Below are 15608 nucleotides of genomic sequence, written 5' to 3'. Positions count from 1 at the left end.
TGGTCATATGATCCAGGGAGGTTATGAACTGTTTTGTTTATATGCCTGCAAAATGTACACATTCACATGAGACCTACCTACTCACCAGCTATTTATAGAGAAAAGAAAATGAGACACTGCAGCTGTAAAGGGCTTACAAACCAAAGCTCTGCTGCACATAGATAGGTGGATAAACTGGCATCGGCAAGTCATGTTGATGCCTGTCAGTTCTACGAATTCTGTTGGACTAAGATGAAACCTCTGCTCTTAGTGAGATGTATTGCTCAAGTGGTCGCTGTGAGGGCGCTGTAGACAGGCACTTCTCACCCTTTGGGTCGCCTAAGACCACCGGAAAATACATTTACAATTCACAGCAGTAGCAAAATTATACTTATAAACTAGAAACAAAATAACTTTATGGTTTCTCTATCTCTTTCTCTACTCTCATGGCCCACTCAGGCCCTAACTTCTCTCCCTTTTCCTCCCCCCAAGTAAATCTCTTCTTATCAGAAAAAAAATAATTTTGTGGTTGGGGGGGGGTCACCACAATATGAGGAACTGTATAAACAGCCTGCAGCATTAGGAAGGTTAAAAGCCACTGAGCAGCCTGGTTTGCTGGCACACACCTATAATCTCAGCACTCGGGAGGCAGCAGCAGCTGGATTCTCTGTGAGTTTGAGGCCAGCCTGATCTATAAAGTGAGTCCAGGACAGCCAAGGCTACACTGACCCAGTCTTGAAAAAACAAGCAAACAAACAAGAACCCTGGTGGGGAGACAAAGACTAAATAAGGATGGCAAATGTCTGCTTCTTCCTCATTCGCTTCACCTGAGAAAAAAATGTTTTTTTTCTCCTGCCCTAAGGACTTTTCTTCGCTGTGATTGGTCCAGGCTGGTCAGGCATATTCCAGGCTGGCCCTGAACATGTTACCTGAAGCTGTGGGCCCATCAGCTCCCCTTTGTTTAATTTGCCAACCCAAAATTAGGGGAGAAGGACCCATTCTGGGCCACCAAAAACACTTAAGACAGCCAGCCTTCCAGGGAGGAAGGTGACTTTTGATCTCCAAGAGCCCTCCGCTCTGCAGGGAGTCAGGGAATTGTCTGACAGTTGTCTGAGCCATATGTGTTGGTTGGTTGACCTTACATGCTTCAAGGGTGTAGTCTCTGCACAGTGTGGATTTTAGATTTTGGCAAACCAGGTTATTTTCTCTCAAACATTATTGCTGTGTTAGGAGCCTCATCCTGTCTTGTTTATTCCGTCTAGGAGCCCCTGTGCCCCTGGGGGAGGGGCAGGAGGGAGAATCCATCTGGAACTCATCTTCCTATTCAGAGCCAACATGTATTAACAATTATAAAAGACTAGTTTTTTGTTTTTAATCAAGACTTACCTTGTCCAGTTTAACAAATTTGTTATTCCCAAAGGCAATGTGTGAACGTGGTACTGTGTAATGACAGAAAAAACCTGAGATAAATGACGCTTCCAGAGACGCTTCCAGCATAAGTCTCCACCACGAATCCTAACCTACCCTCTACCCACTGGGCTAGCCCTGTCAGCGCTCTGATCCACACAGTAAAGTAGCAGTGATAGTCTAGGACTTACGCTTCCGAGCATTAAGAAAACCTGGGCAGTTTCTGCCTCACAGTCTGGGAGAAGACAATGACATGACAAAACTGTCAGTCATGCTGTGAGGACGCTCAAACCAGCTGTGTAAAGAGGTCACAAGGTAAGAGATGCCTGGCCAGGCCCTGGGGTAGAGTCCATCCAAGCTGAGGTACCAGTAAGGAGAGAAAAAGGCCCTCCAGGAAGTTCCAGCTTCAGTAGAGCATGAGATGAGCTGTCTCTTCTGTGTCCTGCCAAAATGGCAGAATCCTGAGCAAACAAATGATTGTGTGTGTGTGGTTTTTTGTTTTTTTTGTTTTTTGTTTTTTTTAGTATTTATCTATCTATTTATTTATTTACTTACTTACTTACAGTCTCTTGTAGCCCCAAGAGAATCACTATGTAGCACAGACTGACCTTAAGTGCCCGATCCCCCTACCTCTATCTCCCAAGGGCTGGGGTCACAGCTGTGTGCTATTTACTACACCTACAAATAATTGTTTTAATGCATTAAATGCAGGTACTTTGCTGTTTCATTTTTGTTTTTTTTGCAATGACCCTAGAGCTTTTTTCTTAAGATAGGCAAGAAATATACCTCTATATCCCCAGCCCTTAGTGCTGAAAAAACAGAAAGCCAGTAGAGAGTAGTAGCACAGGTCCTTAATCTTAATGCCCAGGAGGTGAAGGCAGGGAGACTAGGAGTTCAAGGTCATCTTCCAGGGCCTATCTGGTCTACCAGAAACCTTGTCACAAAAAACAAACCAACCAAATCCAAGCAGCAACAACAGAAAACCCATCACCACCAAGAGCAGCAAATCCCCTAAAGCCTATCACAGACATACCCATTTCTAATTTAAAAGTTTTTACTTTGTTTTTCATCAGGTCAAGCATGTGAGCTCAGTGTACCTGCCAAGGCCTTGGGTTCAACACCCACCACTGCACTGCAAAAGAAAAGGAAAACCTTATCTCAGGCATTACTTGCTTTCTGTTTATGCTTGCTAATTTATAATCTTACCACTTGCTTTTTCCTGTGATGTACAAGAAGCAAGGAGCTGGTGGTTGTTTGTGGAAAGTTTATATGTCTGTCCCTATGAGGAAGTAGTATTTTATCACTTGTTTTGAAGTTCCTACTAACAGAAATCACCAAACCCCTTCACTGCCTACTGCCCACAGCTGGACACCCGGAGTGGATTGTTCCTGCTTGACATGCTGTGGTTTGGGGACTTACATAAAGTAAGACTCTTAAGTAAGGTCACTTCCAAAGCACGGAGCTGTCTGCATGTAACTAAACTCAAATCACACAACAGCCACCACAGTCTTTTCTCTGTTGGATGACAAAAGACCTGGCCATTCCCTGCCTGCGCAGACCCCATGAATGCAACTGTCCTTTAATTCACAGGCTAATTCTCAGAGTGTTGCTATAGTACCCAGTCTCAGGCTGCCTCCCTGCTGCAGAGTGACTGGCTCTCCCCGTCTGTCAGACTATCCTTGTCTGTTTTCCCTGGAGCTCAATACACTCCCTTATCTACCGGAACAAAAGGAATCCAACCTCCAGTTTTGTTTGAAGGCCCACAGGCCTGAACCACATTTATGCCAGCATCCAGATACAAATAATGCTCCTGCCTCCTGCTCACAAAATTAGGTTGTGGCTGTCACCCTGCCAGCCGCAATGGAGGACCTTGCCTTCTCCCAACCTAAAGCGCCAAGCTGTTCAGCTCTACTGTAGAGCTATAGATAATCCCAAAGTGGAGTCTTCCCCTTCACCTTCAATCTGTGTACCAACAGAGGGGGTCAGCTGGGCTTTGACTATGGACCAGATTGCTGCCAACCATCTAGGAAAAATGCAAAGTTGGTCTAGATTTCATTTAAAGTGATCAAGCACTTAAAACTCCAATGAAATCCATCATTCCAAATGCAGAAGAGAATGAGTCAAACTGGACCAGAAAGCCAGAAACAGAAGGGTGGTGGTTTGAATAAGAATGGCGCCCGTAGGCTCATAGATTTGAATATTTGGTCACTCGGAGTGGCACGCTTGAAAGGGATTAGGAGCTGTGGCCTTTTGGAGGAAGTGTGTCACTGGAAGTGGGCTTTCAAAAGCTCATGCCAGGCTCAGTGTCTTCCCCTCTTCCTGCTGCCTGCTGCTGTGATGTAGGACTCCCAGCTACCCTCTAGTGTCATGTCTGCCTGCCTCCATGCTCCCTGCCTTGATCACAATGGACTAAACTCTGAAACTGTAAGCAAGCTTCAGTTAAATGCTTTCTTTTGTAAGAGCTGCTGGGGTCATGGTGTCTCTTCACATCAACAGAATAGGGACAAAGAAAGGAAGAAATCCCCTGGACTTCACTTCTTTGTTTTTTATATTTATTTCTAAAGTTTTAATTTACTTTATCTGTGTGGATGTTTTGCCTGCATAGGTATCTGTGCCCCACATCCAGGCCACTAGGGCCACTTTTCCCAACAGCCGGAAAAGGCTGTCAAATCCTAAGACTAGAATTATAGACAGTTGGTCCTGGGAACTGAACCCAAGTCCTCTGGAAGAGCGGCTAGTGCTCTTAACCTCAGAGACGTCTCTCCCGGCCCTATTGTTTTTAAGACAGGGTCTCACTATGAAGCCCTGGCAGGCCATCACTGCTGTGTAGACCACTGTGGTCTACACCTGTGGCAGACTTCCTCCTGCTTCCCAAGTGCCAGGATCACAGGTGGAACCTGACTGTCCGAATGAAAGACTGAAAACAGAACAGACCGGGCTGCCAGCTACCTCCTTAGGAAAACATAGTGAGGAATTACTCCAGGGTTATAAACACAGCTTCTCAAGACCCTGTGGCTTCTGGGCGGGGGGTGTAGCTCACTGGTAGAGTTTGTGCCTAACATGCCCAAGGCTTTAGGTTTCAGCCTTTGCGCCCAGAAAAGACAGCCCAGTGAGGGGGCTCTGCAGCTTTTGAAACTTCTACAAAATGTCTTCTCAGTTTTTGTTTTGTTTTGTGTTTCGGTGCTGGGGATAGGACGGAGGATTTTACACCCTCTAAGCACGGGCTCTACCATTGAGTTACACCTATTTCTTTTTAAACCCGGTTTCCATATGGTGGTTATGAATAAACTCTTTGGGCTGGCATGATGACTCAGTGGGTAAAGGCACCGAGCATGATGATCCTGGAGACCCTCACAGTGAGAGACCTAACTCTCACAAGTTGTCCTCTGACCCTAAACTCTTCACACACACACACAGACACACACACACACACACACACACACACAATGTAATAGAAAAATGAAATAAACATAGTAAATAAAAGAGTCACAGTTGGAGGTTGAGGCAGGAGAATACTGAATTTGGAGCCAGCCTGGACTATATGTTAAGACTATGTCTCAAACAAAATAAAGTTCTTAAATTAAAAAAATATTATGTGCTGGAAGAAGCACTAGAAATTAAAGAGATATGGTTCTGGGGAGAAACACCCTCAGGAACTATGGACCTCATGCTGGGTATGTTGACATAAGCTCATAGTCCCAGCACTCAGGAGGCTGAGGCAGGAGATTTACCATGAGCTTAAGAACAGCCTGAGAAAATGAATAAAGTGTAATTAATGAAAGTTAAATAAAAAATTAAAAAAAAAAAAGAACAGCCTGAGAGTCAGGCATGATGGCACACACCTTTAATCCCAGCACTCCAGGAAGCAGAGGCAGGTGGATTTCTGTGAGTTCCAGGCCAGCCAAGACTACACAGAGAAGCCCTGTCTCAAACAAAAACAATAAAACAACCCCATCCTGAATTGTACATTAAATTCCAGACTGGTGGGAGTTTTGACTCGTCTCGGAAAAACTTAGGGAGCCTGATGGGATCTCACGCCCATGACAGCTCTGCAGCTTCAGTCAGGCCCTGAGTTTACCTTTAAGCTGCTTGGTTTCTGGACAGCTGCACAGAAAGAGTCTACTTTCATACAAGTATACTAAAATATACTCTTGCAGCTGAAGGAAGTGGGGAAAGCAAGGCCATCCCTACACAGCGCATAAGTGCTCCACACACAGCTGGGTTTGTTTGCTTTGTCTTGTTTTTGTTCCAATGGGATCCTTGTCTTATTCCTGTAAGGATTCTCTTCTTTACTCCCACTTGACAGGAACAGTTATTTCTTTCCCTTTATAGCTTAGATGAGTAGTACAATCCTATAAAGGCCATTCATCTAGTCAGGTTAAAAAGTGCCTCTGGCATTCATTCATTCATTCATTCAGCATTTTTAAATGAGCACTTACGCTGTGCCACTTACCAGAGACAGCATCAAACAAAACAGCCTTGATTCTCAGGAACCTTCCACCCAGGGGAGGCAGAACAGCAAGTGAGTGACCATACATGTCCAGGGTGGTGTGAAAGAAAGCTGAAAAGTTCTAATGGCTTCTGAGGACTTTAGTCCCAAACCCACCAGAGTGAGGAAACAAAGATCATCTTGTTTGTTCATTCGTTTTAATATGTAATTTATTTAACTTTATCTTATGTGCATTGGTGTGAGGGTGTCACAACACCTGGAACTGGAGGTACAGACAGCTGTGAGCTGCCATGTGGGTGCTGGGAGTTGAACCCGGGTCCTTTGGAAGGACCAACAGTGCTCTTAACCACTGAGCCATCTCTCTAGCCCCTGCTTCTTTTGTTTTATTTTGTTTTCTAGACAGGGTTTCTCTGTGTAGCCTTGGCTGTCCTGGACTCACTATGTAGACCAGGCTGCCTTGAACTTACAGTGAGTTCTCTGCTTCCCTGTGTGCTGGGATTAGAGGTGTGTACCACCACGCCAGGCTTAATTTTTTTTTCTTAGTCTATTAAAATAAGAACCCATAAAGGTGTCTAGACCCATGAGTGAATTTATGACTGCCAATCTCAAATCTTTGTCATTGTTTTTTGTTTGGTTGGGTTTCTGTTTTGTGTTGTTTATTTGTTTGAAACAGAGTCTCCTTACATAGCTTAGGCTAACCTGAACTTGTGGTAATTCTCCTGCTTTAGACTCCAAGTGTGGGCGTAAAGGCATGCTGGGCTTGGACCCGCACCTCGTGTTGTCTGACTGTCCTGCTCTAGCGCACACTGAGGCACCTGACTGACTTTATCTGCCCAAACAGAAGTGTGATGGAAACCATCAGTCCTGGGGAGCTGGCTCCTCACAGCTGTATTACCCATAACCCAGAACAGAGTTGAAAGTGAGTCTCAGAAGTAATTAATAGTTTAGAGGACTAGTGTTGGACCTTGCATTTAAGCTCTCTTCCCCTTAATTGTTTGATTCCTAAAATAAGGCCCTTCTAAAGGTTGATCTGAGGGCTAGCCAGGGTAATAAATATGAAGTATCTGATACAATGTTTGGCACACATGGTTTGGGTGTTACCTGAGCACGCTGGCTTCTCTGACCTTCTGGCAATTGCCAAGTGAGAGGGGAGGTTGAAGAAAGGCCCCTCAGGAGGTGGGCTTTGAGCCAAACTTGAAATGACCCAAGAAGCAAGCAGGCTCCCTGAGGCTCTAAAAAGTGACTAATAAATAGAAATAGAAGGAACAGTGGGTCTATAGGCCCTTCTACTCCCAGGTCACTACAGAAGACTGGCTATGGAGCCAGAGGGTTGTGAGAGAAGGCAGTGTAATCATTTAGCCAGACAGGGCCACTGTCAGAAGAGAACTTGCAAACTAGAGCACATCTGCATTGTATTCAAGATGCGACAAGACGCCAGACTCTGGGGTGTGGGTCTCTGTCATCCCAGGCTCTCACAAGGGTAGGCAGGAAGATGGCAAGCTGTGCCCGGGCAGCTTACCAAGGCCTTGCTTCAAAATAAAGGGGTTTTAAAGATTAAGGCTAAGAGATAGAGCTTGCTGGCCGACCGCTTGTCTGCTCTGCCCAGGGCTCTTGATTCAATACCCAGTACTGAAAAAGAAGGAAAAAAAGCTGATGAGATGAGTAGGCTCAATGATCTTCAGGCCCTCAGTCAGAAGGAGAGCCCAGAGGTGAGCAGGGACATTCGGGGGTGCTGTTTGTTCAGAGCAAGATGGCAGCCGCAGAAGCAGGCTGAACTGTTGAAATCATGGTTTATTTTAAAGTTGAGGTGAGGCTGTAGGAGCAGGCTGAGGTATGTATGGCAGGATTCTAGCTTTTCTGGTGAATGGTAACACCATGAAAGGGAAATGGGGGGGATAGGAAAGAGATGGGGTGGCTGTCAGACTGGAAATGCTCTGTAGGTCTTTCAACTGGAAATTTCCCAGGCCATTGGACAGTTTAGTCTGCAGCTCTGAGGAAAGGTGGAAAGGCTGAGGTAAGGCTGTGACTTCCCAGTGTTTCTGTCATGTATGGAGCCATGGAACGCACTAAGGAAAATTATAAATTTAGAAGAAGACTGGAGCCTGAAAAGAAACAACCTACCAGAGAGTGGAAAAATGAGAATGTCATGCTAGAGTCCCTAAAAATAGCTTCCCCCAGAAAGTCTGAGCAGCTGCAAAGAATCCCCAGTGATAGCTGGAGACACAGATTTCACAGCGACAGCCCAGTGACTTTGGATCTGTTAGATAGTGGTCAGTGGTAACCCTGACAGCAGTTTGTGGGGACTGGTGGAATCTGGCTTTGAGAGGTTAAAAAGAGCAATGGAAATAGAAAGTCTAACCGTAGGCTGGAAGGATGGTTCAGTGGCTAAGAGCATTTGTTCCTGAAGAGGACCTGGGTTTGATTGCCAGCATCCGTATGGTAGTGCACAACTGTCCATAACCTTAGTACCGCAGAATCTGATGCCCTTCTCTGTGGACACCAGGCACACAAGCATACATATGAGCAAACCTCTCACACACATAAAAGAAATAAATCTTAAACACAAAATTTTAAAAATCTCTATTTGTCTGCTCAGCAGCCTTAACCAGATTTCCAGAAACACGCAGGTCACAGAACAGTTGATACTGTCTTCCCCTTTGGAGGGTGGAAATCTGGGGTCAAGCGACCAGCTCAGTACCTACCCTAAGGGTCTGTTTCTTACTTACCACCTTTCCAAATCTAGCCACACTCTGAAGTGCCAGGGGCCAGGCCTCTAACACGAATTACAAGGTGGTGGGGGAACAATTCAGTTCACACAACTGTGCGATCCTTTGAAGATTTAGTTTTAGCTTAGGTGTGTTCGTGTTTGCCTGCATGTATGTGTGAGCACCATATGTGTGCCTGGTGCCATGATGTCCAGAGGAGTTCGCCATATTCCTGGAACTGGACCTACAGACAGTTGTGAGATATTGTGTGTGTGGTAGGAACGGAACCCAGGACCTCTGCAAGAGCAGCCAGTGCTCTTAACCACTGAGCCATTTCCCAGCCCCAAGAAATCTCTTTAAAGGAAAATCAAGCTAAGCATGGTGATATATACCTGTGCCCTTGGGAAACAGAGGCAGGAGGACCAAAGGCTGGAGGCCAGTCTCAGCTGCGTAGTCAGTTAGAGGCCTGTCTTGGTTATCTGAGACTCTGTCTCAAAACAAAACAAAAGTGAAGAAAAAAAAATGCTAGAGAGGAGAGCACAGGGCAACTAGAGGGGAGTGGGGGGCTGGGAAATTTTGGTCTCTTCTCAGATTTCTATTAGGGGAGAAATGACACCCAGGTATTACTGATGAGAATGGTGTCACAGGGAAGGTGAAACTGGCTGGAGAGCAGATGGGGGTAATTGCAGTAGCAAGGCCTACCCGAGAAGGGAGGGAGCAAGAGGTGTTAAATGACTTCCTTGGGTCACATAACCTGTGAGTCGCTGGGGCCTCCATTTGACCCCAGGAATTACCATTCTGCAACTGTTGAGAGCCACCAGACTCCATCTTGGTCCTCTGAGAGGCAGTGATGAGAATTCTCCTTCAGGATCCTCAGGAGGAGGAAAGGGTTCACATATCAAGTGACAGCTGCCCTGGCGACCTATGTGCTAGATACTCGAAGCTCCTGAGGTGAAGTAGGTCAGTGGGTTCATGGCAGCAATCAGGGAGGAAGAGCTAGGCTTAGTGCCTATCTGACAAACTAAAACAATTTAGAAACCAGGTCTAAAGACTGGCTATTTTGAAACTGTGACCCAGCCTTGGCCTGTTTGTCTGAAGCAAGCTTGGTCAACTTGGTGGTGAACTTGGCCGGTCTCCCTCAGCCATTTCAGAGGGTTACATCATGGGGTTTCCATATGCAGATCATTTCCTCTCAGTGCCAAGGGATAAGTGGCTTTGCAACCTTTCTTCTACAAACTCTCTTATCACAGCACTTGTGCGCTGCAGCCCAAATGTCCAACGAATCGATCAGCAAATAGACCTTGGCTTCACATTTTGTACAGACCAATTGGAAAGACTCACAGACAGTCTCCTGGCTAGCCCACAACCTCCAGATTGCCAGGTGACAGGCTTCTAACACTTCTTCCCAGACACAGGCTCACCTGAAGAGACAAGCCAAACCCCTAGCCCAAGGAGGGCCCTGCTGTTTCAGCCAGGGCCATTTTCAGGCCTTGTCTAAGTTACCTGAAGGCAAGCCTAGATGTGACTGGTGGCTCCTGGAAGCTGGCGACAGATGCATGCTCACCCAGGGAGAACAGCTCCCACTGTGCTGCATGGGCTGCTGTAGTGGAAAAAATAAACAAGGAGCAGAGTAAGCCGGTTCCCACACATGAGGGATGGGCGCCATGCTCAGCGCTCTGACAGTGGCAGCTCAGTCTTTTTGCTCCAAAACCAGGACGTTAAATCCCTCTCCTCTGTTTCCTATCTCCTCACCAATCTTCCTGTGAGCGCAACCCTCAAAAGTGTTGTTTTGAAGCCACCCATGCCTCCCCGCTCTTCTGGAAACCACCTGGAGCAGCCACCCCTGGGACTGCTGTTAATTTTTTTTTTTTTTTTTTTGTAATGGTAAGGTTTTTAATTTCTGTGGTTTCGGTTTCTATTTCTGTTGCTGACTGTTGTAACTTTTCTGACTCTTCGTACCTTTTATGGGTAGTTTTGCATTTCTCAGACCTTTGTACTCGGCCCATCATGTCAGCTACGTAAACTATTGACAAAGCTATGGCAAAATCCCTCCATCATCAGAATCCCAGGAAAATGTCCTGTGAAAGACCCAAGCACAAGCTGGCACTGGGGGAGCTGGAGCAAGAGAATCTCAAGCTTGAGTTTTTATATATCAAGTTCCAGGCCAGACTGAGCTACATAGTATGACCTGAGGCTCTGAATCAGAATAAAGATTATGATAAGGAGCCGAACGTGGCAGCACACTCCTGTAATCCCAGCACGGGGGCAGAGGCAGGAGGATCTCTGAGTGTGAGACCAGCCCGGTCTACACAGTAAGTCCAGGACAGCCAGGGCTACACAGTGAAACCCTGTCCCAAAAAAGAAAGAGAGAGACAGTATAATAAAATGCCACACCTCTAAGAGCTGATAGGAAGTTTAGCCTTGTATTCATTGATCACCTGCAGCTCTCTTGAAACATTTGAAGCTTCGTCAAGAGAGTTTCCCTTTTCTGAAATGTTGACCTCTAATGCAGTACAGATGAGCACAAGGACAATCTCCGCCCTTCTCTCCCTGAAGCCCAGTGGGGACCTCTTTGTGTCACTCCTGGCTCTTTGATGACAGATGACAGTCATCATCATATTCTTTCCATTTTCCTTTTTGTCTCTGAACTTCAGACCTAATTCATTCAGAACTTCTCCTTCGATCCATTAAAAAATCAAAACATCTGTCTAATAATTGACAGGTTCCAATGTTTCCATCTCCATTATTTCACTTGGTCACAATTTATTGAATTGTAATCAGTTTAGCCATTATCACTCCCGTTCTATAGGTCAGAAAACTAATGTCTCTCATGAACGAGTAACAGAACTGCTACAAGGAAAACAGGTGATATGTATTCTGGTCCAGGATTTTTTTTTCATACCCTGAGACTTGCTACAGTGCAGCTGGGGGCGTAGCTTAGTAGACATAATGTTTGCCCAGCATGGAGGAAGCCCTGAGTTTTATCTTAAGCAGTCCATAAATGGGGTGTGGTGGCTCACATCTTTGATACTAGCATTCAAGAGGTGGAAAAAAACAAAATAAAAAAAAAATCAAGGTTTCTCTTGGCTACATAGCAAGTTCCAAGCCAGCCTGGAGTACACTAGACCCTTTCTCAAAACAGGGACAAACAAACAACTCTCCCATCATTATGCCTATGATTCACTACCTTCAGATAAATCAGAATCTTCTGGAAGGTCCATTATCACATGGATTGCTGGTATCCATGCCATAGGCCCCAGCATTTCTGATTCAGTAGCTTTAGGGTAGGGTCTGAAAATGTTCTCATTTACATCTTTTGCCTTCTTCCTTGCCCACCTCTTCACAGCTACCCTCAGAGCTGAGGTTGGCCATTTAACCTAGTTCTGGTCAGTGAGATGTCGGAAGTTTCCAGGGAAACCCTGCGCTGGATTGTGCGGGAAATGTAGCCCAGTGGTTGAGCATGCCCAGGGCTCGGGTCTGATCCTGAACACTGAAACGAGAAGGGAAGAAAGGCAGCATTAACATGGGTCTAGCCTGGGTCTCTTCACATTCTTGGCCTCTTATTCAAAGGTTCACACGGATTTGAAAAGTAGGAAGGGAATTTTATTCAAAGAGAAATGGTGGAACAGATCTGTTAGGAGCAATGGTAAAACATGTAAGTGAACTGCCTCAAAGGCACCAGGACACCTAGGGCTCCACCAAGAAATCCTGCCTCAAAAAATAAAATAATTAGAAAAATTTGAAGCCGGTCATGGGGATGCATGCCTGAAATTTAAATTAGGAATTGGAAGGTAGAGGAAGGAGGAGGATGAGTTCAAGGTTAGGCTGAGCCACATGAGACCCTGTTTCAAAACAAACAAAAAAGACTGACTTTGGTTGAAGATCATAACTGATGCTTAATTTTCATTGTCAACGTAGAAGAATTTTAGAATCACCTGGGAGACACATAGGAGGGTATTTGCAGAAAGTCTGACTGAGCAGCAAAGACCCACCCTGAATGTGATCAGTCCATCCCGTGGACTCAGATCAGCTTGAATAAAAGGCAGAAGGTGAGCTGAGTGTGAGAGTTCACCCCCCTAATTCTAGACCCAGCAAGAACAGCTGCCTCCTCGGGTCTCCCCGAGTCCCCCACCACCCCGTAGGGCCACCCTGTGACCACACCTCTCTTACCCCTCAAAGCCAGGGCAAACCCTTTCTTCTGTCAGTTGCTTTTGTGGGATATTTTGCCCCAGCAGTGAGAAAAGGAACCATTTGGGATCCCTGTTGGACAGCCAAGAGGAAGCTGCATCTGAAGCTGGAGTCTGGAGGGGCAGGAACAGGGGTCCAGGTTAGCAATAGGAACTGGGGTGAGGTCGAGTTAATACTCAGAAAGCCCTTGGGTAGATGAGCTGTTGCCTAGGGAATGGAGTTGAGAAGACATGTTTGGACTGAGCTTACAACCTTTGGAAATGGTGAGAGGGGAGCTAATCCGTGGAAGGGGACATTGGACAAGAAAGGAGAGATGATGAATTCACCTGCTTTTATAGGGTTCTCAAGAGGAGGAGAAGGAAGAGGAGGAAAGGCAGGAGGGGAAAACTCAAATCATAAAAAACATTTATACTAACAACAAAAACCCAACATTCTAGCATTGAAATTCAGACCAAGGAAGAGGTTAGGATAAGACAAAAGCTAGGAATTTTGTGGTGGAAAAACATACAAATTAATATGAAAAATACTAAGACTACTAGGAAACAAAGGATATGAACAGAGACTTCACAAAGACGGAAATACGATGAGTAAACAAAGATTAAGAAAAATGTTTGACATCCTCAGCAAGGAAAGAAATACAGATTAAAACTACAAGATGATATGTTTTCAACTATTGAATGAATAAAAAGCTATTCATGCCATTTTACCCAGTAATTCCAGTTTGGGGAAATCTAAGAAACTAAGCTAACATGTGGATGAAAAAAATGGCCACAATTTTATCTACAATAATAGAAAATAATTCAAATGCTTAATACCAAAAGACTGGCTTAGAAAATAGTGGCATGGTCATACTCTTACTTGTGGTGGTTTAAATAAGAATGGCCCCCATAGGCTCATATATTTGAATGCTTAGTTGCCAGGGAATGGCATTTGAGAAGGGTTAAAAAGGTTGGGAGATGTGGCCTTTCTGGAGTAGCTGTGCCTTTGGGATTTTGTCACTGGGGGTAGGCTTTGAGGTTTCAAAAAGCCCATACCAGGCCCAGCTTTTCTCTCTCTGTGCCCACTTGCTTGCCTTCAGATCAAGATGTAACCTCTTAACTACAGCTCCAGAGCCTTGCACGCTGCCATGCTGCCCACCATGATGATAATGGACTTAGCCACTGAAACTGTAAGCCAGCCCCAATTAAATGCTTTCTTTTATGAAAGTTGCCTCAGCCATAATGTCTGTGGCAGTTTGAATAGATATGGCCCCCAGAGATTCTTGTGTTTGAATGCTTGGCCACAGCCAGTGGCACTGTCAGGAGGTGTGGCCTTGTTGGAGGAAGTATGTCACTGTGGGGGTGGGCCTTGATGTCTCCTAGGCTCAAACTACACCCAGTGTGGCACACAGTCTCCTGCTGCCGCCTGTGGATCGAGATGTAGAACTCTCGGCTCCGTCTCAAGCGCCATGTTTGCCTGTGTGCTGCCATACTTCCTGCCATGATGACAATGGACTGTTATGCCCAGACCTTAAGGTCCCCAAACACCACCAGGAGCCAGACCACATATGCAAGAGCAAAGAGCTTTATTCAGGCTTAAGCTCCATTTCCCCACCAACACAGTGGATCAGAGAGGAGCCTGAGCAGCTGCATGGCACGGTTTTTATTTGGGGTTTGAGCAAGAACCGGAATTCCCAGCTTAGCAGTTACATGATTGGATGTTATTCAGCAAGGGCAAGCTTGTTACAGAGTGATTGGCTAACTAACATAACTAACATTGAACGAGCTGCTATAGACCTCAGGAATGTTAGGTCTGTGGGCTGACCAGCACAGATGCCCAACTCTGAGATAAGATGCCTCCCCATTCTTGTGGTTATCCTCAGGCTGTTCCTTTTTTTTTTTTTAAAGATTTATTTATTACTTATGCAATGTGTGTTAGCATGTACACCTGCACGCCAGAAGAAGGAACCAGATTTCATGTTTAGATGGTTGTGAGCCACCATGTGGTTGCTGGGAATTGAACTCAGGACCTTTGGGAAGAGCAATCAGTGCTCTTATCCTCTGAGCCATTTCTCCAGCACCCTCAGGCTGTTCCTTGAGTAGGGAGTTTTATGGCCTTGTTTCTGGGACTGATGGCCTTGGGGGAGGGGGAGAAGTCAACCTTGGTCCTTTCAGGACTAAACCTCTGAAACTGTAAGCCACCTCCAATTAAATGTTTTCCTTTATAAGAGTTGCTGTGGTCATGGTGTCTCCTCATAGCAATGAAACCCAAACTAAGACAACGTTTCTCCACAGAAGAGTGACTTAAGTCACTACTAACTTATTAATATTAAATTACAGATATGTATAAAATATCTAGGAAGAATTTATGGTAACAGGAAAATGTACAGATTGTGTTAATTGGTAAGAAGGACTTGGGGCTGGGTGGGTGGCTCAAGCTTATGATTGGATAATAAGCAGTCAGTGCTCCATCAACTTACCAAAATTCTACTGATCAATTTCCAAACTCTGAACTTCTGAAATCTTATAACATAAGCACAACCATAGCTTGGGGGAAGAAATCTAAAATATCTCCCATTTTCCATATGCCTTAAATTATTTCCTTATACCACTATAACTTACATTCAAGTACCTTAAAGTAAGCACCTGCCAGGTAAACATGAGCCACCCTCGTTCGTTCACTAGAGCCCGCACAGAACAAAAAAGCCAGGAGGATCTCTGGGACTTGCTGGCTAGGCAGTCTAGCGGAGCTGAGGATCTCTGGGTTCAGTGAGAAACTGTCCCCAAAAATGCAGTGGGGAGGAGGACACCTGTCACTGGACCTCTGACCCCACTCTCATGGGCATATGCATATACAGTTTGCACGCACTATCATGTATTTGGCTTATGGGAAGACCGTGG

General features: G+C 45.4%; 1 protein-coding gene across 3 annotated transcripts in view; it reads left to right on the top strand.

The window, feature by feature from the left end:
* The window catches only part of Ndufaf6 (NADH:ubiquinone oxidoreductase complex assembly factor 6), a 129439-nt gene that overhangs the window by 30696 nt on the left and 83135 nt on the right, over positions 1-15608 (top strand). The gene's annotated exons all lie outside the window — the stretch shown is intronic.

The sequence above is a fragment of the Meriones unguiculatus genome, chromosome 6, assembly GCF_030254825.1.
Source record: "Meriones unguiculatus strain TT.TT164.6M chromosome 6, Bangor_MerUng_6.1, whole genome shotgun sequence".
In the NCBI taxonomy this organism is placed as follows: Eukaryota; Metazoa; Chordata; class Mammalia; order Rodentia; family Muridae; genus Meriones; species Meriones unguiculatus.
The sequence above is the reverse complement of the archived record's forward strand: the minus strand, read 5'-3'. Positions and strand labels throughout refer to the sequence as shown.